This window comes from Columba livia, chromosome 14 (assembly GCF_036013475.1).
Source record: "Columba livia isolate bColLiv1 breed racing homer chromosome 14, bColLiv1.pat.W.v2, whole genome shotgun sequence".
Lineage (NCBI taxonomy): Eukaryota > Metazoa > Chordata > Aves > Columbiformes > Columbidae > Columba > Columba livia.
This window is the reverse complement of record NC_088615.1, coordinates 2,918,594-2,944,024: the sequence shown is the minus strand read 5'-3', so window position 1 is coordinate 2,944,024 and position 25,431 is coordinate 2,918,594. Positions and strand designations below refer to the sequence as shown.

Here is a 25,431-nt window from a genome sequence, read left to right as displayed (position 1 = left end):
AGGCGTATGGTATATCTCATCCTCCCCTGTCGGCAGCTCTTCAGGGCACGCTGCCAAGGCAGAGCTGCCTTTGCTTCTGCAGGCACTTCCATTGTGTCAGCAAAGCTGTGCCGATTAACACTGGTGAGAAAGAGAACCTAGTGGCCTGTTAAAGGTCTGAGAGTCAGGAGCTATCTAATCCTGTGCTGGCACAGGCTTTGACGTCCTTGGAATTCACGGATAATAATTAGTATCATTACTAGCCTACTTTACACACCTATTGTTCTGTAAAGTCAAATGAGGATGGAAAACTTCATAAGCTCCGGGCCATAGCTGACCATGATTATCGTTAACACAAGGATACTGGAAACTGTGCTGATATTATTGGACAAGTGCCAACCCAGTACTTACCTTTGGGGTCTCTGGAGCACCTTGAGGCAGATCCCCAGATCCAGAGGCACACGCTGGCATTTCCCTTCCCAGCTGAGCTCAAGCTGTCAACCTTCTGCCAGGCAACCCCACGAGACGCTGGGAAAGACCCCAGACCGCTGCGCCCGCCTGATGCTCTACATGTGCTGTCACTGCAAGACCAGATGGGAGAGACAGAGGTTATCAGCTCTGAGTCAGGCAGAGAACCTGCCTGCAGCAGATACCGTGCTGCTACAGGCACTTAAAAGCAGAGAGCAGACCCACGGCTCCATCCCAGGGGACCGGCTGGGTAAATCCCAGGGAGCACCCAGAGATAAATAACGTGGTCTGGCCGCAAAGCCGCACAGCAGTGTAGATGCAGACATACTAGTCTGGCTTGCTTGCAGAAACACTGGGCTTTTCTGTCCCACAAGAACAGGGTTAGCCTTTTCTGCAGGGACAGCAATCAGCCCACGCTTTGACATTAGTACAGGCCATGCTGGACTGATGTCAGAAGTGAGCTGGTTGCTGTAAAGTTATCTTTAGACTGTGCTACACATGCTTATAGAGAGACTGTAATTGCAACTGTCCTTCTTCATTACAAGTGCTTTTAATCCTGTAATCATTGAATGCTCTACAGACAAAGAGACAACTATTTCACATCAAATGCTACCAGTTTGGACTCCCGATTCCAGCTTTAAAGATACAGATCTCTAACAGCAGAGTAAAGAGATATTTCTGGGGTCTATAGTAACACATACCTTATAGCTGTACTCCAAATGTATCCCCAAACACTACATAACATCATCCTGGTACAAGATATTTGGTAGGTTGCCTTCCACTGCTAAACTGGCTCAGCATGGCAGACACGTCTATGTGACAACTGGGCAAATCACGTTTGATGCCACATGTTTGTGACATAACAGGCCATTTGCAAAGCCCAAAGTGTAAATTTTGTCTAAAAAGAAAAAATATATATAAAAAATAAAGGAGCGGATGAATTAAATTACGGGACTTAGGGTCATGAATCGCACCTCTGATCCATCCTGCTCCTTAGTCAAGCACAACCCTGTATAAAGCTGTACCTTGTCTGGCTCAAGCAGCCACGTGAGCCCTGAGCTCCCCTTGGCTCCCTTAGACCCAAAGTAGAAGGAAACAATAGTCCCTTACAACCCTTGGGACCAATTCCCAGGTTTCTTACCCATTCTGAGCCCAGTCCCTTCTCTCGCTGCAGGCAGCGGCAGCTCGCCCTGAGCTCACAGCACCAGACTTTGCCTGCTCTAGAAGTCACCGTCTTCAGCAAGAAATCGGCTCGGGGTCTAACGGCTTCACTTAATTTTGCTGGAATCACTCTCTGCTCTTTGACGCAGGGCTGGATCTACAGCAGCTGACACAAAGACAGGGTGACAGAGGATGAAACAGGCAATTTCCATCAGTCTCTTCAGCAGATGCGGGTGAGCGCAGGCTTCGCTACAGAAACTCCGCAGGCCACATTTTTGGCAGGTCCTGGGCTGTATAAACAAACAGGCAACATGACCTGAGCTCCCATAAATTTCCTGAAAATCCTTAATGACTCTAAAGACTTAATAAAGTGTTTCACAGCAGAGGCAGCAGCCAGTAATTATGGTTTTGGAATCTGCGAAGTAGCAAGTCGAAGTCCAGCTCTGTGATTGAAAATGCAAGCAGTAATAATAGCTCTTTCAGAGCACAACCCACTTCTTTTGCCATCATATACCCTGCTCTGTGAGCTGGTGTGTCCCCAGCCAAGCACGCAGTCAGCAGAGGTTTTAATCAATTTGCAAAATACATTCAATATAGGGACAAATTCTTGCGGATGGAGTTGCAAAGCATTGTGAAAGTGTAAACCGTATGCTGGGAGACCATGATTTAGCAGAAATTATCATTTAAGGGGGCAGCTACAAGCTCTAAGTCTTCTCCTGGAAGCAGGACACGCAGGAAAGGTTTGGGACCTGCCACCATGTGAGGGGGTTGTTACTGCCGTACCCCACATCCAAGATCCATCCATGGGGACATCAATACCACGTCCGCAGGAAGATGGGTGCGTATGAGCTGAAGCAGGGTTAGAAAAGGGGAACAAGGCGGGTCACAGCTCCCACAGACACCCCTCAGATTCAAAGAGAGACACTGTCCCTCACTGGTCAGTCAGGTCATCGTGATTCTGGGAAAGGCACTCCCAAAAATTAGATGTAGGAAAACACAGCCCCACACATTGCTTGGAAAGGCTGCCAGTTCCGACTTATTCATAGAATGTCATCTATCACATTGCTCTGACTCCATTTAAAATGCTTTTCATCAGCATTTCGGTCATCTTTTTGCCCTTATCCTGTTAGCAAAGCTCCTCTTCAAAGCCTACTGAAGGATTTTGAAAGAAAGCAAGCCTGTTAGTTTTTCCTTTTGCTTGTCATTACACAAGAGTAGTGCTTGAGATCCAAGTTTCTCTTAAAAAGAGGACTAAGTTAAGCTCTTGCATGATGTCTCTAGAGATGCATCAGTCAGAGCTTTCTTACACATTCCTTGTAGAGCAAAAGGAAAGTTTGTATACCAACCCCCCTACAGCTATTCAACTGTAAAATCCCTTAGAACAACATCTATCCACAAAACAGCAACCAAACTCCTTTGAAACTTCTGCAGCTAGGCACTGGAGAAGAGTTTTATGCTTAATGCCTTAAGCGTTGGAGGCCTCCACTGATCCGTATCACTGACAGCAACGGGAGAGTCCACACCATGTACAGAAAAGAAGAAAAGCCAAGATACAGGGAACTCCAAGGAAACAGAACTGAAATATGCAGTGAGTCCTATACTGCCAGCCATTGTGTTAGACTACTGGCGAGTGTCCTATTTCATAGATCATTGCAGAATTTGTTAGTTGTTTCTACAAATTTAGAAAAAAAAAGATTATCTCATACGCCTACTGCAATCAGTAATGTTCTAAAGCAAGTAAACACTGCATTTGTTAATGTTTCCAGAGATCTTTCCATTCCATTTGCTCAATCTGTAAAACAAGAATGAAAATAGCTTAGATTACTTATCTCATTAAAAGAAAAAGTCTCAATTCTGCAGCTACGCAGCCCACAATCTGTACAGACAGCCCTGAGATACTAGTGAATAACACAACCTTCAGTTCTTCAGCAAACAGATGAAGTTTTTACTTGTTCTTCTCTTACCGGTGTTTTTGGAAAATACAGAAAGGAAAACACTGTCAGACAAAAATAGCCAACATGCCACTTCAAACCAGTCACCTGGGACCTGGACTCAAAGCCCATTGAAGTCAGTGGAAAGATTCCTCCCGACTTCCACAGAGTTTGGCTCAGACCCACACAAATGTGCTTCTTGCAGGTGTAAGTTTACATGTTTCTTTTTAAATTACCTGAACAAAGACTGCCCTCAAGAACCACCTTAACCACAGCTGCATTTGTCTCTAGCAGGGAGCTTCAACCCTGCCTTCAGCAATGTTCTTGGTCCAGGGCCAAACCTCCGAGCCAGCACATCCCTCTGTCTTCTTCTCCAAACCTGTCATTTTTGTATGGCCTAAATTTCTAAGTGTCCAGACACACAGATCTGGCCTGTCTGTCCCTGCATTTTTGCCTACATGGCTAACACCTCAGCCACCCAAGTGCCTGTGTAACCATCAGAGGTTACCCAGGAACTGCAGAATTAACCTCCTGCATCCCCCTCCTTGGGAGATGGGGCTGTCCTGCCATCCAGCAGTGGGGAGCAGGGCAGGGGAAGAGCTGTGCATGGCAAAAATCTCATCATTATTCTCATATATGTCTCTATATATGTATATTAATAACAGCACTTCTTTCATTTTATCCTTTTAGATAGCCCCAAGTAAATAGTCTTCCAAATTCGTCACTTCACATTCTAGAATATTGAATGAGGAACTGGGGAATTTTATTCTGACTGGAGGTAAAAAAAGCCAATTATTCTCACTTATTATAACTCCAGGTGTATCAGGATCAGTGCCTAGAAGGCTCCACCACGTAATGCAGCGATCAGTAACAACTAAGAAGTAAGATAACCTCCTGCCAGCAGTTCTGGAGTTTGATGCAGAAGGAAGAGGTGCCTGTATTAGCAGTAGTTCTGCAAACCAAACAGAAAGTGAAATCAATGTGAACCTTGCCTAAATAGGTCACTTATCTGCTTGGGTTTCCCCCACCACCCCCCTGCTCCCCAAATGGTCTTTGAACACTCAGAGTTCTTCAAGTCACTGAAGGGACAATTACACACTCCACTAAGCACAAAAACAAAACTTGCATAATAGAGCGTTGAACTCAGAGGGTTAAAGGACACCCCTGGGAGCAGCAGCAGTGACAAATAAGCGTGTTGAATGTTCCTTCACCTTTCTGATTGCTCATTAAGCTTTGGCATGGCTCCATGTATGAACTCACTGCACCAAAACAAGCTTACTCCCCACTATTGGGTTTAAAAGTACAATACAAACAGGTCCTGGGATGGGCAAGCGCAAGGGATCCAAATGTGCAAAAGGTAAGGCAGGCTCTGCAATCCCCTGCACTGCAGAAGGCTATCTGGGGCTCTTCACAAGAGTATGAAACGTGCCAGGGACAACACATGCGAGAATTTATTAGTTTTGCCAGAAAAGAAATGGCATCCATCTCCGATGCTTGAGCACAGAACAAGGAATGAGGAGAGGCTGGCGCTTTGCCTGGTTCTGCTGCTCACTCCCACACCAGCACCATGCCACTTTCAGCACTGGACCTTCCCCTCTGCCTCAGTTTCCCCAGCTACGTTCTGCAGGTCTGTGGATCCAAGCTGCTGCATGTGTAGTGCAGGAGTACTGAAAAGAAAGCCGAAGGAGGGAATGGAAAGGCAGCCATCACTTTGCCTGGGTAAGAACCACGGTGAGAGGTGGAAGCAGAAGGAACCACGGAGGCTGGAAGCACCAGGTTTCAGACAAGTCCACCGTGACAACTGTGCCCCTTTCATAGAAGGGACGGTTCAAATCAGCAGCCGTAAGCTTGGTCCTCCTGGGCTTTGCTTCCTGCCAACAGCATTCAATGTACTGCTTTGTCTTTCAAAAAGAACATGTAATTGCTATCGTTCATTATTTACAGATGTGCACATATCTCAATCTACTCAACAACCATACTGAGCTGCTGTCCAGAGCCAAGAAGTTAGGTTCACAAAAGGCTTAGGAAGTCTATCCTGAGAGATGAGAACTGGGTTTCTAGTGTTCAGTTCAAGCCATTTGCCCCTTGAAAACACCTGCTGGTTTCTTCCCTTGCACTCACAGGGAAGCAAAAGATCATTTCATGCTATTCCTTATCTGCCTCCTCTGTATCCTTTTGTCAGTTCCCACCAGTGGTTTCCCTATCAGGTGTCACATCTGGGAGGGATGTAAAACTGCCAGGCAGAGAGATGACTGCCCAGCCATCTCAAATTAACCACTTCCATGCTTTTCCCTCTGTAAATGTGAGTTCACTCACTGGGTCAGTGGTAGGTAAATAACTAGAGAGTGTGGAGGTTCTCCCCCAGCTGGGGACAGTATCAATTCGTACCATTCTGGCCCTGCCAAAACTAACATCAAACATGTGTTGACTTTAACTCTCTTGCAAAATGACAACAACACAATCCTGTTACATTTCCCAGAGTGGCTCCCTTCCAAACCGGGACAGGGTGAAGACGACTAACGTCCATCCCTACAGGAGCTCACCAAGCACGCTCGGGAGGAAGGGAGCAGGAACCCAGCAGCTCACAAACAAGGGGGTTGCACAGTGAGAAAAGCTGATGCAAGGTGAGTATCTCGCTTGTGCTTTGAAGTATTAAAGTCTTGAGAGGATGGGCTCACAACCGTGCAGCGCTGCTCCATCAGCCCATTTTCTGAGAAGAGGGGGGGGGATCACTATGCACAAAGACAAATAACTTCTAAGAGAAAAGTGGACCATTCCAAGGCAAAGAAACCCAGAGCAGGTCCCGAGGACTGGCAAGGACCAGTTCTAAGTGATGAATGGCATATGCAAATCACCAATATTAAAAAATTCTGATAATAAAAACCACAAGCTAAGAAACTTGGGGCATCTCCAAATTTCTGTGCATTTATCTAACACTCGTCAGACAAGTTGAAACTCCTGTTTTACATGTGAGCACCTAAAAACACAGGAGCAAAGCGACTTTCAGCAGATTTCTGAAAACAACAGAGACCTGAAAATAATAATAAAAAATGCTCAGCTCCTGGGCTAATGCCTCAACAAGCAGCCACTTCCTTAAAGCACAAGGCAGCTAAAATACTGGCTAAGTTACAATAGTGTGGGGTAGAAGACAACAGGATTTACAGGGTTAGGTTTAACAGGGTTGAAGGTTAACAGGATTTTAAGGTTAGGGTTTAAAATAACACAGCAAAAATGGAAAACCACAGTTATGAAGAACAATCTGTATTATTCATCTCTTTCTCCCTGAATCTGCACAGACTGTAAATCAACCCAGATGAGGAGCCATCACCAGCCAATGTCCTCTCCAGCCCATAGCACTGGACTGACAGGCTGGACACACAGGGGCTTTTTCTCAGGGCTCTGACACCTTGAAAGTCACATCGCATTTCTGCTGCTTCTCCCACCAGCTGTTGGTTTAGGTTATTATTATTACTATTACTTCTACTCCTGCTGCTATAGGCACTACCGCAGGAACCCGCTCAGATACCAACATCTCATGATGCAAATCGCTGTGCACACAGAATTCTGAAATAAAAAAAAGAAAAAGAAAAAGCCAACCTCTTCTCCCAGGAGAAATTTATGCCCTAAACCAAAAGAAAACAGGTGGAAACCAGCAACGGGAGAGCCCTGGCACTGGGGAAGCAGGGCTGCCCAGCACTGTGCACCAGAGCGAACCCCCTCGCGCTGGGCTCCCAGCAGCCTGACCGCAAGGGCTGTTCCTTTTGGGGTTGCTAATCGTCACCATGGTACCAGCAATACACAGTTCACATGCACAAAGCTCCTGGGACATACACAGGGGATTAAAGCACAGGGAAAGAGATCCCGAATGACCAGAAGAAAATGTTCAATTCACGCCTGTAGGCTTTTGTAACAACTGCACTTCTGCGTGCTTGAGCGTCTCTCTGAATATCACTAGTTGCAAGTATTTGACACAAAGCGATGCCAAGAAGCACTTCTGCTTGGTTTTGTTTTTCTGGGGATGCAGAACAGTGCCTAAAAAATTCACTAACTGGAAATCCTGGGCTCTTGTGGCTGCATGGCCTGGATTTTTCTCCAGCACAATGAGGTTTCGGATGGGTGTGCTATGCCTGGTACATACTGGATTTGATTATAGGTTTTCTTGCACTTCTATCTTCATTAGTTCTACACCACAGAGAATGTGGAATGCATGCATTTCCAGCCCAAGAAAATTAAGATGTGACATTGTTTTTCAAGGACATATGCTTGGGGCATATGTTTTTCCCTACTTTTCCTCTATCAATGCATAAATCCCAAATGGAACTATCAACGAAAATAAAAAGAGAACTGTCCTGACCCAATTTAAGGTGTTTTTTTTTTCTTTCCTTCTTTTGCTTCTCAAGGCCAGAGACAGAACAGAGGCCACAAGAAGAGCTGCCAAAACACATGTGCCCGTTGGACGCTTTTGTCTAAAGACACTATGAAGTGCTAAAATATTAAATACAAGCAGAAAGGCTTCCTCTGGCCTTCAGAGAAGTTCTGCAAATGGCAATAAAGATGTAAAAGAAGAATTCTGAATAACCAAATGTGTCTTCTTTTTTAAAATGTAAATATTAAAGGTTGACTGTTAGCGAGTTGGGGCTGAGTCCTGGAGCCTCCGTGTTTAGGAGCAGACACAGGCCTGGGCAGAGGTGGGACGAGGATCTTCAGCCTTGGGATCATTTCTAGGGGTAAAAGACCCATGTGGTCCCACTAGCAAACATTCTGAATTGTGAGCTTCTGGATCAAATTTCTTGGATCAGATGTTTTCTTGGACCATCCAATCCAGGCTCTGAAAATTCAAAGAATCTTGGCCTTTCAGTCTCCCTGTCCCATTCTAAGTTGTTCAGAACCAGACTTTGGATCGGGGGCTGTTTTCCAGTCCTAATGATCTGCTCAGATCTGGACTTCTCTGGCACGACTGCTGGAAAGGAGAAGATGCAGAGAAGACGCTGTTTGAAAAAGCCAACGCTCGCCTCAGGTGAACTCAGCAGTGACCCCCAAATTCAACCCCCAAAGGTCAGTAAACAGCCACTGGCGGCAACAAACACTGCTGACGAGTTCGAGGACAAGCCAGGACATAAAGTCCACTCTCACTCCCCAGGCATGCTGGATTACTTATCATCACTGCTATTATTTAGCCGCTTGGACCGCGCTTCCCCCTCCACCGTGTGATACCAGAAACGGGGCACCCTGATACACCAAAGGTCTGGGACCCTAACAGAGTGCCTAAGCTGTGTTGGTGGCACTTTATTATTATTATTATTATTATTATTATTATTATTATTATTGTGTGCAGAACCCACCGAAGTAAATACCGAGTAATTATGGTGTTCTGAAGTGACCTTACGGAGCATGTGCTCGAGTCCGTGGACCTCGGCCAAAGCTACTATTGTGGATTTCATGCCAAGGCTTGGGAGAACCCTGGCTCCCTCCCATTGTTTTCTTTGGCCAGGCTCTATGGATTCTCAGCCTGGCAAGAAAGCCCCATTTTAAAAGTACTGGCAAACATCGTGCAGTTTGTCACACCACGGCTTATGATTTAGGACCTTGATTTAGGCTCAACACTGGGCTCTTTTGTTTAGCTGTGTTGGTACATCATTTGCGACTTTGTATTAGTTAATAAACGTCAGTCTGCTAAGAGCGTGGCATGTCCAGTGTTGCGGTGAGGATTTTCCCTTGAATATACAATCCGTAGTGGGAATGACTGAAGGAAATTGAAACAGCTCTGTCCATCAGCCAGGGGCTTTAGCTCGTGTAAATAAGGCTTTCTAATACAATGGATGCCTCAGTGATAAAACGATCTTGCTGCATACCTGAGTAAACCCAGACCTGGAGGATAAGGATTCGCACTTCTCTTTTTTGCTTAATAAAACCCTTTTTGTCTATGAGTCAGTCTCAGAAATACAGGTGAAACTGGAGGGGGTTAAAGAACGAAGAGAAAACCAACCAACCCACACTTCTCTGGCTCCACAAATCCATCTTACAGCTCCCTCAGCCTCTGCTAGTGCATAGTTATAAGCAAAAAATGACTCTGCAAAAAACAGCCCTTTGGTAAAAACCAGCTCTTGCGCACTTTGTGTATTTTGGAAGGCATATTCGATCATTTTACTGGCTAAGGATAGCAAAAACCAGACGCTGAAATGCAGACTCCTCCAAATCCTCCGCGCATGGGGAGGAGAGGGAAGAGGGCAGGCTGAATACTTCACATCAGACTAGTGTGAAGGAAAAAAGTCGTCTTTCAGAAATAGAGTGAAATAGCCCAAAATCTCTGTACCTTTGTGACTGGTACTGCTGAAACTCAAATGAAAAAAAAGGCCCTCTATGCTACTTACTGATTAGAAATTAATAAACCGGTCAGCTTCTGCTTCAAATAGCTGTCACTTTTTTTGCTGCCAAACTTATCAAGAATAACAGAATACAATTTTTAAATCATGGATACAAATGCAAATGAGTCAGTAAACCAACTAATTAATGACCATACTGGATCAAATCAACAGTGAGTGAGTTGGCCAATAACAAAGCAGAGATGAAACTTAGGCCAGGGCCAATTACTACCAACACTGAGCCTAGAAAAATCAAGGCTGGTGCTACCTCTTGGCCCCTGCAGCCATTATGGATTCCTCCTGGGTCCCAACAGACAAGGAAATGCTTTATTTCCTCCATCTTTAAGTCCAGTGTACCTACCTTTGCTATAGAACACTTCGCAATTCCTACTTTCTCACTAGTGAGCTTTGTTGGTTGTATTTTACATTCTCTGTGTGATTCTAGGGAGAACTGCTCAGAATTTGGGATAGGAAATTACAAGTGGTGCCACTGCAATATATGTATCTGTACAAAAGGCTATCAATTCCAACTCCTATTGTCTCTTTAACACCTCAAAAGTATAAGTGAAAAATATCAGAGGGAAATGCTGGATGGTGTACTTCCTATATTGATAAATCTGGGGGAAAAAATGGAGAAATGTTACTCCATGACAAACAAGAGACAAGCGTGACACAACCCACTCTCCAGAGTCTTACAGCATCAACATTTGGTCACGTCTGTGTCTCAGCCAACAGTTTCTCTGGGCTCCTGGCTGATCTGCTGACCCAGCACAGACATGTTTTCCTCCTTTTATATGTCTTGTCTTGGAAAGCACAGAAATCATCCTTGCTTTGTGGTATGATGTTGGAAGTATAGGACTAAGAGCGTATTCTGCTTATACCTAGCCATGGTTATAATTCCACCTTGTTCCAGGCTCTGGCACTTCTCCAGAGCATTTCTAACCAAACCAGGCTAGCAAAAGTCAATTCTGATCAGTACATAGCAAACCAGATCCCTGAACAGCTTGGAAAGTCCCTCTCTTTACATTGATGGGCCTTTCACCATATGTCAGAACAGCCACAAGCACCGCAAGGTCCAAAAGGCACAGGATAAACCAGAGCCAAACGCATGGAAAGCATCTCGGCATCCATCTCTGGTGGGCTGGGGAGGGCTCCCACATAGCTCAGCCTGAACATACTCACGGTCATAACTCCTGACCTGACGAGCTGCTGCAGTTTCTCACTCACAGTCTCAAAAATTCTCTTAAAACACACCTTGAGTTTCCTTTGCAATCAACTGGAAGTTGATAAAACAACCACAACAGGGTAAAGGGTCAACCTCCAGTCACAGAACCCAGAGTCAGACCTATGCTACAGCTCGTTGGTACAAATCCCATTTAAGCTAAAGAAAACTAAAATGTGTGTACACCCAGGCCCACTCTTATGTCTATGTACACTTCATACCAGCCCCTGAGATTACTGGCCCCAAATTCACACCCAAACAGGAAAAGGACTATTTTTTGCTTCAGGTGTGACTGAAATCTCACTCAACTCACCATGCTCATGAGAATTCAACGCTGGATCTCACTGAACAGCTGACCTGACTTCAGTCTTGCCATATGAGGCCAAACCCTAACAGAAACCACCCGCGGTATTTCAATAATATTAATTCCAAGCTGAATTCAGCCATGTACCTGACTCACATCCAGCATAAATTTCCTTGGCTCACTTCTAGTCTCTTGCTGTCAGCACTCCAGGACTGAGAGTCATGGAAGAATAAGCTGCATTCTGTTAAACCTCATGGCCAGCGCTGCCAGCTGAAGTGTTATCCCTGCTATCCGTACTGGGGATGGTGATGGGCTATGAAACAGAACAGTTTGTTTTCCAGATCTGATGCAAGGTTTCAGTTATTCAGCTTGCAGTTTTGACTACAAGGGGAGTTAGCCAGCTCTGACAACATATGGATGTGGTTCATAGTACTAGCTGTTTCCTATAGGATCTGGAAAGGTCTGAGGCATAACTTTCTTACTGCAGCACTCGGAATTGGCTGTGATGCACTGGAGGAGGAATTCCTGGGAAAGGCCGGGGCCTCTCCAAGGATGGTCCCCAGTCCTGGCACTCACTCCCTTTGTAGCACATCAGCTTGAGAGTGCAATACTGCAAGGTCTGCTCGTTTAGCCAGCATTTGGCTGGCTGCAAGATATATCACTGTTTGCTAGTGACCGAATAGGAAAACTCATTTATTGTTATCTCTTTTGGTCGGATTTCTTTAACTATTTCTAATCTCTCAGCTGCTCTGTACTGGACAGCATCAGACCTTGTGCTACGTTAGCACATCGAACATATGTGCCGTGTATCTCCACAGAGGGGAAACTGTATGAATGGAAGACATGCCGGGTCATTCCAAACACAGCGTATAACTGAAGCCCCATCAGACCATACCAATTATAGAATTTAAACAGTAAACACAGTCCACTGGTCTGCTGTTTTAAATACAGAATTTTTTAGCCTCATCTTCCCCAGGTCCTCTAGAAGCTTTCAGATCTGTCCTTGAGGGGAAAATAATATCTAACATGCTTTTGCATCTCCAGTCTTCTGTTCACCTTCCCAAACTCCCGTAAATCTGGACTGTTCCCAGAGCCCATGCCCACACAATGGTGCAGGCATAGCTCTTCTGTGCACCCCACAGCTCAAGAGTTGCCCAAATGTCAAGATAAAACCTCTCTCTATGGTCTTGTTTCTTTCAGAAAGACACCCAAATGCATACAAAAGAAAGAAGTTGAGTTCATACAGCTTCTCCTGGATGCAAGACCAGAGGATCAAAGGGAAAGGGTGCCCTCACCCACAGCACAGGACCAGACAATAGCTCCTCATATTGTCCTTCCACATGTCAACACCACAGCACAAGGGCAGAAGAAGTTGTCCACCAAAGAGAGCTGATACCGCTGTTTCCTCAGTGGGAAGACAAACCTTCTAGCACCTAGCCCAGGTTCTGGCCCTATTGCTGCCAACACCATGAGGGAAAGTTGAAGTTGGCGACCTGAAAATGAGAATTTGGATGTGTGGTGCACATCTCACCAATACAAGCAACATTAGCCAGAATCATTTATGATGTGAACAGTGACCTGGCATCTGCAACTTCATCACGTATTTCTGGTAGAAGAGCAGCCCTTGCCACTGTTTGCCACAAGAACAGAGTTTTGCTTCAACTACTTGCATATATCTGCCCAAAAAAAGTACCTGTACTTATGTGCACATGCGTCAAAATAAGGGAGGGTCACCAGAGGTTCTGAGGACAGGGCAGCAACTTCATCCTTGTACAGAAAAGATGCACTAAGATAAAGGTAACCAGAGCAAGAAGATCAGTAGAAGATCAAAGGAGAACATATTGCCTTCTTTCCCCTCAAGGATCTGATACCACAACCACTAAATCAATGTTAAAAATCCCACTGCGTTTAGAAAATAATTTAAATATTTCAGAAAAAAAAAATATATATATATATTTTGTACAAAATGTCTTGTGTTGAAAGTATGTTTGGACTAGAAAATAGTGACTGTTATTATTGGCATCATCACAGAAATAAGGTCCCAGTTGTCCTTTCTTAGAAGAGTTAAATTTCTCCTATTATGAAACAGGAAAACAATCTCTGTCAGGAAAAATTTTCCAGCCAATGCCCATCCAAAACTCCAGGTCACCAGCAAATATATCCAAATACACAGTAAGGTCACACAAAGACAGACAGAGAACAGCCCTCTTTCTCTAGAATATTAAGTACTGGAACAAATAACAGCAACATCCTTATGAGCTGTTCACATTTTTCCCAGCACGGCTGTTCCATGCTGAGGGTTGCTATTTTTTCCTTTTTTCTATTATATCACACTGTATGGATTTTTCTCTCTCATCATCCATCTCCCACTCCATCCCAAGTAAAGCAAGTAGTATGTCTTCTTCTGGAGTCACCTATTAGACTGCACATCTCTGGAGTTGCAAATACTCATAAACCAACTAGAAGCCTTTTTTTTTCTTTTCTCTCCTTATTTTTTGTTTGTTTTGTTGTTGTTGGGGTTTTTTTTGTTTTAAATGAAAGAGAACATTTAGCAAAAACCACTTCACTCCTTCCCATCCTTCTCTGTTCTCTTTCCTACGATGCTCATGCTACCCAATCCCACCTCTATACTGCTTTGACTGCTTTCATCTTCCCTGCAAACCCAGCAAACACCTGTCCCAAGGAGAAGGAATCAAAGCAGTGTCTTGCAGAGAAGGATGATCCAATGTTGCACATACCGAGCACTATCCAAATTCCAGACATGTCCGTGCTCCCCATAATCCTGATGTTTGTGAGTGTTCACTCTAGCGGGTGTTTCACAGGGTAATTTCTACCCTTCTTACCAGTAACTCTATCTTCAAGTCAGGAAGCGAGCTGACAGTTGAACCAGATTCCCCATCATTCAGTAAAGTTCACTTAAAAATAAAAAAGTCATCTTCTCTTGGAGCAGAAACAATGACTAGCAAATCTTCAAGGGGACAACTTGTGAACAATTCCAGGGCTGAAGTCTGTTCATATCAACCATCTGTCTAACAAAAGCTCCATGATACTCCAAGGGAAAATATGTGAAATCTGCATCCCTATTTTGGCACCTCAGTAAGACAGCTTTCTTTTCAGAAGCACTCCATACCCAACAGCCTTCATGGAAGTCAAACATGGGCAGGAGATAGCAACAGTGGTTTGGACAGATAATAAGCATGGGAAAGAGGTGACCTCTGCTACATCTGCCCTCACCAAGCTGAGCACTGATTTGCCCCCCACAGCCAAACCACAGGACAGGCAGAACCAGCAGAAGGGAAACTGCCAGGACACAGCATCCTAAAAGAGCCCCCCTAGATTACTCTGACACATTCCTGGGGGCAAAGGTGGCTGCAGAGACCTCGGGTGCACATAAAACTTGCTCGCTTCCCCACAGCTGGGTTTGTTATCAGCTTTGTATATCTGTATTGCTCTAAACCTTGCATTCAACCGACATACTTCTAGTAACTGTTTCTAAATTAACAGCATTTAAATGCTGAATGTGGGCAGCCTGCAGCTACGTGTGCTGTAGAAGCAGATCTTGCAAGCCTGACTCATAGCAATAATAGCTTTGGTATCAGCTTCTTAATTATGACGGAAATTACTGGAGCAAATTGCCATAAAGGTTTAGGAACATTCAGTCCATTCTGACCCTTCCGGGTCTGTTGCAATATGTATTTGCTTTTTCTTCATAAATGTTAAAATGCCTTCCTTTTTTTACCAGCCTTCTCTTGGGAAGATGGAGAGAAACTTCTTTTCACTGTGGCAAGGTACCAAGAAGACAGGTGGCTTCATGGGTAAACAATGATAATTGAGAAAGAGGTGATAGAAATGCCACCCTGCACCCTTCCAAGTCTAGCACACAAGTTCTCCACAGTGCTTGAGGTTGCTTGAAGCAGAAAGGGGTTACCCACTCCACTAAATCCTAATTCAATAGCATTAACAGGTCTTCAACCCACCCGTGGATCTTTATCCACAACAATTTTAGAGCAATTAGTTCACAAATCTAAGGTCATACACCCCACTTAGAGGGAGAGAAAAGTGAGGACACCCCTATCTGAAGAAACCCATCTTTTGTACCAGTGTAGCCTCTACAGCCTGACCAAGGGGGCAAAGCCTTGTACTGATGTATGTGTTTGCAACTGCCAGCGTTTGGGAAAGATAACAGCCCACATAATTTATAGCAATTATCTGGGAAAGAACTGAAGCACCATCAGTTTAACTTTGTCTTTGCTTTTGCAAGCATCATTTTTAAAGGAGTTTGAGTGCTTAAAGATATCATTTTGCTGCTTTTGGAGAACTGACATTGCAAGATAGGTCAGAACAAATTCAAGGCATTAGTCCATTTTCAGTAGGGAATTCCTTCAGGTTGGATTAACCAAGATTTACTCGGTTTGCTTATGTTCTGTCTGCTCATGTTGTCTTTGTACGAGTTCCAGTGAGCTCCACTGGAATTAATGCACTGATAGGGTCATGCCAGGGGAGCCTCATCTGAGATGAACCAGATTTCCACTGGTGCTTACTGGATATTAACAGCACGTTTGAACTTGCATGTACTTACATATATAGGCTGAAAGAGGGGGGCTGCAGGACCAGCAAACTGGCCTTCAGCTTCTCACGTGAACTCGTGTGGTGTGATCAGTCACCATGGCTTTTTTTATCCCAGAAACAAGCACTTCCCCCTGTGTTCTCATACCTCTGTGGATTCGGAACAGAGTGTTCCTTCCCATGCTCCGACCAGGAGGACAACGAGGAGTGATAATGAAAATGCCTTGGTAATGAACCCATCTGGTGATGTCCTCACTGGCCTGGCTTTTGGTGCCAAGAAACTCAGCAGGGGTCACCCGCTCTTTAAAGCAAACATATGTACAATACGTACGGATTTCACTTTCTCTGCGATTTCCACCCCACCCCCACTGCTAATGTTTTAAATGCTTTCCCTGAAAATACTGCTCCGCAGGAACGCCTGCTAAGCAGATCTCCAGCTTTGCTGCTATGCAATCTAGCGGGCTAACCTTTTTAAGGGAAGAGTGCCCCAAACAAAGCCAAGAACTTGGTGTGACGGGGCCTACACTTCCAAACCAGCACAAGTTAATGGATATCAAGGCAACCACCACACTGTTAATCTATAAAGGCCAGGACCTGCTTTCTGGTCCTGAGGCTAGGTGACACCACACCACTCACATCCACAGAAACAGATGTTCTTCCTTACTAAAAGAGTGCAACATGGCAACACTACCTACTGAAAACATTCTTTGGCCATGTTGTCTCCAGACATAGCTGGACATCATCTAGTAGAGCAATAACTGGCCCAGGCCATAAGCTTCTTAACACTGAAACAGCCAGTTGGGTGGCAGCTCAACTCTGTTCTAGCTCAGCAGTGTGGAAGTACCCCAAGACATCAGCTAGCCCATCCATCTGCTGCAGGACAAGCTCTCAGCACCCAGAGCCTAGAAAAGAGGCACCAATGCCTTCATCTACACTCAATCCCTGCAGCACAGGTCCATTGCTATCCATCGACAAGGCATCGGCTCATGTCACCTCCTAAAAGACATAACCACAACTGGTGAGCCAACAGGATGAAAGGTCTGAAAGGGAAAGGACCCCACCATCATCTGTATCAGGGGACAGATACCGAACCAAGCCTACTGCCGGAGGATTTCAAGGAAACATCCAGCAAATGAAACTAATGGGACAAGTAGCACCTTCCACCCCACTGGCCAGGAGGTCTCCCATAGCTCAAAAGTGCCCTCCTCTGGCTGATCTTGACAGACTCAGTTATAATTGCCAAGACAACACGTTCTGTGGGAAGGAATGATTGAAAATCAGCTGCAGAGTGATCACTGAAGAGCAAGATGTCCTGCAAAATGTTGTGAGAGATGGGCCAGCTGCACCATGGGTCCCATCACAGCCCGGGTGGAGGAAGCAGCTCAGACCTGCGGGGAACAGCTGCCCTTTGATGAAGTGCTCAGTCAGGGTTTTCAGTTCGGGTCACCTTGCAGTTCTAAAACCTCATGTTTTACAGCTCCCAATGTAGGTATTAAAAAAAAAAAAAATTTTTCAGAACTGAGTTCTGAATTACAGAAAACAATTTTCTGGCTCACGGATTCCCATCCTGCTAAGTCATCTTTGGACTTTTGTCTCCAAGCAGTTGCCTGGCATATCCCAAATGGCTATTTTAGGAGAAGGCAAATCATGACCTAGAAATGCCTATTTTCTCTTTGCTGACTGTAGCGGCAGTCTAGACACCAAGCACAGATGGACATCTCCGTATTTGGGCAGGTGAATCACACCCCCACAGACTCTGAGTTTCAAAACTTCACGCTTCATCCAAGCTTAAAAGTTGCTTTACTGGCTAAAGTTGACAGAAACTATCCATGGATATCTCAGCAATCTCTGACTTACCTATCTGTCACTGCATGTGTATTTCACCTAGGTATGTCATGGCTTTTTATTTTTACATTTCATTTTAATACCATGGGGAAGTTCCCTACTTTCCTTAAAAGACAATTCAACAGACTAGTGAGTCTTGGATTTACTCTCTTATCCTTCCTTATAGTATATCTTGGGTATTTCCTAAAGATGATGTGTTTGCATATAAGGATACTTCATATATAATCAACATATATACCTTGCCTATTTTTTGTTTAAATAACTGTATTTATTTAAATCAATCTAGAATCGCATTACTCAGTTCAGTTTTGTGCTATATTTTTGAACTCAGCCTCCCTGATTAGCTGATGTCCATAAGGAGCTGACTAGAACTACAACTTATCAGCCACTCTCCATATATTTAAGAATGTTCACAACGATTTAAGGCAATAAGAATAAAAACACAGTTTTGTCAATGGAAGTATACATGCAAGCAAGCCTTAGGCAACTCTCAAAAGGTTTCTTTAAATGTCATTAACCTGTTCCACATGATACCTACAGAAAGACGTCACTAATTGCTTTTGTACCAAACCAGCAATCAATGGAAGAGAACATATTTTCAGAAATGAACCAATGAAAGACAATTAACAGTAATATTGAGACTTCTACAGCAAGGTGAGGTTCACAGGTCACAGGCTCATTGTGGAAAGCCCTAGAATGCTCTTATGGTGTTTCTGTAACACTACTGATTTGAAAAGACACCCTATGTCGCAACACATGAGCAGAGGTAACTCCACCTTTTCCCAGGGTTTATATTTTCCAGCCTGAGTAGGGCTTGGCTGCCTGAGTCTTGCTGTATTTAGCCACATGTCCTTCATCACACACTTGGGATTTGCCTTCCTAAGCTCCCCTCCCATTTGAAAGTGGCATTCATATCACCATCATTCTGACTGAAGAGACCTTCCAAAACACCTTGATTACAGATTTTTTCCCCCTAATAAGTCGCCTGTCCACATGGCTGGGAGTAGTCCTGTTTTCAGGTGGTAGGTCTGCCTGGCACGACACACAAACCACCCAAGACGTTTGCTCCAGTTCCCAGCAGTCAGGACAGAGTGTATTTGAACTTTTTGGAACGTGCCAGGCTTTGGGTTTTCTTGCACGTAATGGTAAGTTGGCTTCCTCGCTTTGATTTCTGCACCAAGTCATAGGTGACAGAAATACTCTTCATTTTTCACTTACGTAGGTAGCTCCACTCTTAGATATAATTGCATCAGTCTGTTTGGCCAGCTCAGACAGCTACCTTGTTCTGTTAAGATCTCTGCCCACACCCATCCTCATAAGTTTGTGTCCTGGCTTGGACTTTTCTAAACAGACTATTAAGGATTTATTCAATCTAGACTCTCAATAAATAAATAAATAAATCTATAGATATATAGGTGCTATAAAAATCGACTGCCTGACTTCATTTTTTTTCCAGTTCGGTGATATTAGAACTACATCACCCAGTCTGCTGTCCCTCACAGTCTGAAAGCTGTCTGGGTGTAACTGATGCTTCAACTCGGCACAGGGTTTCTGTTACCACTGGCTACTGCAGAGGAGGATGTAAGCCAATTATAGCTGGCAGCAGCAAGTCTTCTTGCCTTACCATTAACACTGGAAGCTTCACAATTATGAAACATCTTTAATACAGCATTGTCAGAAAACCAAGAATGGGGCTCTTCGGGCACTATACATCCACAGGGAGGTAGATAGTCACTGCTTAACTTGTAATTAAAAAAAGAGACAAATAGTGCAGAGAAAGGGTGTTCTAGGTCTTATTCCAAGATGATGTGAACTATTTGTGAACTTCTCTTCCCCCTGAATGTCTCTTGAGTAGCTTCTATGGGAGTATCTGTGTCTGTACTTCTGACAGTCTGTAACGGGTAATAATAATTCAAGCACATTTTAAATAGCAGATAAGGGTATATTTCTCAGAATCCGTACCAAGAAGTGTGGTGGTTTGGCTTGGCAGAGTGGAAAAAAGCCTGGCATATTGTGTCAATATCACAGGATCTGCATTTCTTTAAATACATAAAATCTCTCACCATTACAGTTTAACATATAGCCATTCTCTTTCAAATTCTGCTTTCAATAGTTTCTCAACATTGAGATCCAGCTTCTTCTATTCCAGTCCTTTTCATAGCAGCCACATCTACAAAGATATTTTAACACTTCACATGTTCATAATTACTTTAATCACAGAACTTCAGAGAGCTCTGCAAACATTTATTTACACTTGCAGCAGCTCCGCAGGTCTGTTGTATGGGTTTCTCATTTTATCCCTAATGTATAGACAGAGTAACTAAGGTAACAGCAGGCAAGAAGTATTTGCCTTCCCAATTCCAAGCTGTAGTGTGTTAACTATTATTCTACTGAGAATGGCTTAATGCTGTAACACTGCCCGTGCTCAAGTGCCACTCTCAAAAATCTCCTTCAGAGGTGGCTGCATTGATTTAGTTTCCTGCAGAAATTATGGTCCATTTGCAAAGTTCGCACAGGGATTTTTGGCTGCCAAACTGTGAAGGTCTGGACTGCAAGTCCCAGTTCAGACCCAGTACAAAAGCAGCCCTTGGTTTTGAGGGCCCAGCTGAAGACTCCCCTCATTAAAAAACAGAGACCCTATAATCCACACTCCCACCTTCTGCAGATTGGGAAAACATCCTGAACCGTTGCCTCCCTTTCACTCCATTACTAATCACTAGAAACAGTTGTTCCGCTTTTGTTGTTGTTGCTGCTGTTTAAGAACATTCTGATCAAAGACAGAACAGGAGAAAGAAAATTCTATACACCACTCCATGCAGCTGAAAAAGGTAAAAGCAGCTAATTGATATGAGTCTTCAGCTCGTTAGAAACTGAACTGAGACACCTCAGACTCATCTCTCATAATCCAGCAATACTCAGACCATCCTGTATTCAAATCCACACCAGTACCCAGAAAAGGAAACAACTATTCTTCATTTCCAGTCCTCTAGCCCATCCAGGTCTCATGAAGAACAACTCATGGAGTAATAGGTTCAGATTTTGCCAGTAGCTACTAGAGTAGATCAACCTAGAACAGCTTCAAGCTATTAAAATGGTTCTATGTATTTCTGTGAACACAGATGTCATAAAGTCAAAATGATGAAGTGCCCGGTACAAATAGATTTCGAAAACAGTCAAGAACTGTTTGTTCCCGGCCCTGAAGGAGCGACGGATCCCTTAGACAGACAATAGCTGCCAAACAAACCTAGAGAAGATGAGAGCCTCTAATCTCCATCCCTTTCCAGATTCAAGGGGGATGAAAGTCGATTTTCAAAGCTGAAGGTGATGTGACCAGTATACTGCTTTAAAAAAAAATAGATTAAAAAAAAAAATCACCATACAGATGGCAAAATACATGCAGAATGGAAGAGCCAACTGTGAACTTGGATATATATGGGCCAGAACCTCAACTGGTAGGAGCAAGCCCAGTTTACACTAGGCTGACAGCCTGACTCCATGGTTGGGGTTTTATTTGTATAGTCGAGAGTTTTGGAGTTGTTGGTTGGTTTGGGGTTGGTTTTGTTTGTTTGCTTGGGGATTTTTTCTTTTTCTCCAAGAGATGGTGATAAAGCTGTTCAAGGTTATTCCCCCCCCGCCTTATATCCATTCTTTTTCTCCCCAGATCAAGCTCCCATAAAGCTGAACAGACCCTCATAGAATCGTTTTGGTTGGAAGACACCCTCAGGATCACCAAGTCCAACCATAACCCAACTCTAGCATGAAACCACATCCCTAAGAACCTCATCTAAATGCCTTTTAAATCCCTCCAGGGATGGTGACTCAGTGCAAGTAGAGATGGAGTTCTGTGTCTGATGGCAACACCTGAAATCTGTGACAAGGAGCAGGGTAGGTTGGCAACACCACATGTCTACCCTTCCATAGTCTTCAGCAGCCTCATCACCATGGCAATGGATAAGGAACATCAGTTGGAGGAGAGCCCACAGCAATAACATAGTGCAGGGATTCAACCTGGGAACGCTGCCTGGTTAGCACAAATCCAGCCCAGAGGCTCCTTTGCAGGTAATCCTCAAGCTGTTTCTAATCAGCCTCTTGTACCTAATTTCTGAGCTGGCACAGGAGATGTGCCTGGGAAGCCACATCGAGCAGAGCACTGTGTAGATCAGACTCTTACAACACTTTGAGACATCCTCAGGGGTTTTTTTGAAGCATCTCCCTATTGCTTTTTTCGCTGTGGGAGGAGGACAGTGAAAGGGCTGAGGTCCCCAGGTGTTGCCACACCAAAATCACAGAGAGTTGGACAACACCAACCCATGCACCTGAGTGGACTCTTAGAATGGTTTTATCCCTGTTAGTATTGACAGTACCTGGGAACAGCTACTAGAGCGGAACCCATCATGAGAACCCCCTTTGATCAGACAACATTGGTTTATGGTGACTTGATATTTCAACATAACTGCAGGGACTAATGAAATGAAGCAAAATCACATCACAGGACCATGCTGCTTTAAATATATTTCTAATTTGCTTGGTCAGGTCAGTGAATTGGCCCAGACAAGGAAGAAATCTGTTCAAAGAAGGAACTGGGGTTTTGCAGGAATTGTTTCTTGATGGTCATCGATCCTCAATTCCACGTGTTGTATCATGACAGCCCTTTAATATGAGAACAGTAGAGCAGGGGTCTGCTTTTGAGTTAATAAAGGAATGTGGCAATTCTTGAGAGACTGGCATTAAAATAAATAAATCAATCTGAATTTCAACAGCAGGTCTTGTAGTCAGGGAGCACTCAAATTAAAAAGAGTACAGAGCTGGGTTTTTTTCCCACTGAGCAAGGAACAGGTGTTCAGCTATTTCATAGCCAGGAGCATCATTCCAGTCAGAGATGCCTCTCCAGCATCCAGGGTTTTCCAGGAACACCTTTGCACTCATTAGCAGTTATTGCCACAATGGTACAAGTCAGCACAAGCTTGGGGTGATGGCACAAATATAAACTTGGTTGCTGGCCAGAAAAGCATATTAAGTTTGTTTGAACGAGGCAAAGGGAGCTATAGTGAAACAAAGCATCCTCCAGGTATCTTTGGCTAATCATAAAAAACTAGAGGAAAAGAGAAACAAAAGTAATTGTGTGTTGACTTGCATGTCCAAATATCATAATTAAAAATACTTTGCCAGGCCTAATGCTCACACTCACACAACAGACTTGCCTATTCAGGCACTATGGGTATATACACCAGGTACCACTCAGGAAAATGCATCTAGTTATCCGTTTCACACCTATCCCCTCATTACGTGCTCCAACTTACAACCCGTGCACTCAGAAATAATCCTGGAACATGCAAGTGAGAGACTGTTTCAGTATCTGGGCCTGTATTTTCACCGATTTTTGGTGTTTATTCAGTAACACTATATCTCATGCTCAACCAGCAGTTCACATTTTCATATCCTTCAGACAGAAATCACTTTCCAATGAGTATCTGAGAGCATCAGCTTGTATCACTCCTCAGTGTGCTATTTTCACTAGGTTCTAACTAATTTTATTTATGCATTAACTCATTACATTAGCAAATCTGATTCATGGCAGTAATTGCTCTCTAACGGCTACTGTCTGGCCACCCTCGGCTCTGTATCTCCTCATCAGCAGCCTCATGGGAGAGGCTCTGGTCCTGATGGACATCAGAACCAACCCTTCCTTTCCTGCCAAGATACAGCTCTTGTCCACATCTGCCAGCGAGAAGCTAGGCCAGGAACTACAGCAGAGATTGAAACATCAGAAGCAACCAGACTTCCTGGAACCATTTTCAAAGCCTATATTTTGGATAAATGAATAAACTGCTTCCACACAAGCTACTGGTCAAGAGCATGAGCTCCACGTTATCTGCAGATGCTCCTGTTTTCAGCCTGCCTCTGAACTTCACCTCTGACAGAAACAACAACCGCATCTTCCGCCTTCCGCAGCCTTTGAGGAGATAACCAGCTTTTCCCATTCCCTTTGGGACCTGAGGAATCCCAGACCCCAACAGCGGGAAATGGGGCAGATTTGTCTGGAAAGCTTGTGCCCAAGCAAGCAGCTGGTTTGCCGGTCTGTTTGAATGGCACATCTAAAGGCCTTGTACACTCTCTGAGAAGCCAAGCAAGCTGCAGCAAAGTGTCCATGCTCTTAATTATGTTTTTATGACATAGAAAGCATGGAACAGCACTAAGTTCTAACAGGGCTATGGATACACGGGGACCATGAAGGCAGGAAGGAAATATCTCACTCAGCTTAATGGCTTCCTGCAAAGAGTTATGATGAGGGAAGAAGAGTTAGACCTCAGTGTATGGTTTGATGATACACTGAGTTCAGTTTGTATCACGACCAAAAAAGCCACAGCCACATGAGGCAACGTGCGGCATAGGTATTAGCTCTGCTGGTTCAAATGTGTTCAAAACATTTCAACATGTCAACTTTGTACCATCAGGCTTTATGCCAGATCAAATATCACCTGCCTGCACCACTCTAACTTCATGCTGGATCAAGAACTCTCCATCCTCCCACCACCAGCATAAAGCTGAAATAAAATGGCAAAGCCAGTATGGATTCTGCATCCTGTGCTGCACGGGAGGGCAACTGCATTCCCATCTCTGACCTACATCAGTTTACTACTTCTGGGTGCACCGATCTGGTGCTGTATGACCACAACCTGAAGATGTAATTACACAATCACTTTTCCTGGGCAGGGGGAAGAGTTTAAGTAGTTCTCACTTTCCCGTCTAACCCAGGTCTCTTTGCTCCCATCCCTACACCTTAACTTACCTCCCATTTGCTTGTGCTGATGCAGCTGGTTCTGGGGCTCTGCAATAAATCAGGTCAGGGAAACTTCTTTTGGATGGTAGTCAGGTTGGTGGTTGGGGGTTTTTTTATTTTATTTTATTTTGGATAAATCCATGTCTCCACAAAGAGCTGCCTCAGCACAACCGAGGGGGCAATGAACTGTGTGGTACAGCGCCAGGAGCAAGTGGCCAAAGGTGGGGGCAAAACTTTTAAATTGCCTCTGCTGCTGGGGAAAACATTCATGTAACTGCACTGTGAGCAACCTCGGCTGCCAACCTCCTGAGCAAGCTATCAGCATAGCATTTGCATCTGAATTGAGAGAAAAATCCCCAAGGAGCATGTCTAGGCAGGTGGCTAAGTCTAGAATTGGTCAGAGGTGGGATGGAAGGAGGGCATTCTTCATGAAAACTGGGTAAACAGTTCCCCAGGCTGCTACACACTGCATGGATTTTAGGTTGTTTCCAAAACTTTTACCTATCTATCTGTACCTTTGCCTTAAGCTTTAATAAATAAATCTTCCCTTTGCTTTGCAATGAAACCTGTCTAGGGTCATGGGACCAGACTCTGCACAATGGAAAAGCTCATCTAGCTAATTAATTACTGCTCCTGCCTCCCCTGGCATCAGAGAACAAACCCAGGTCCTGTGGCTCCAGCTACACGAATAGGAAGGCGCTTCTAATTACAGCTAGGGACTGCATCCTCCGCAGTTCGCACTCATGCAGCTCGGTCCACGGTGGGGAATTTTCCTTTCCCTGTCGTAGCCTGTGGAAAACTGATGGGAGCCA

The 25,431-nt window shown here is 44.4% G+C and overlaps 1 long non-coding RNA gene across 2 annotated transcripts in view; it reads right to left on the bottom strand.

Annotated features, from left to right (window-relative positions):
• The window catches only part of LOC110363948 (uncharacterized), a 61,099-nt gene that overhangs the window by 3,161 nt on the left and 32,507 nt on the right, over positions 1 to 25,431 (bottom strand). For both annotated transcript variants that reach the window (XR_010466093.1, XR_002422360.2), the window contains exons 3-4: positions 1,589 to 1,898; positions 391 to 560 (exon numbers count right to left, since the gene is read on the bottom strand). This is a non-coding gene — a long non-coding RNA (uncharacterized LOC110363948). The remainder of the gene's footprint in view (positions 1 to 390; positions 561 to 1,588; positions 1,899 to 25,431) is intronic.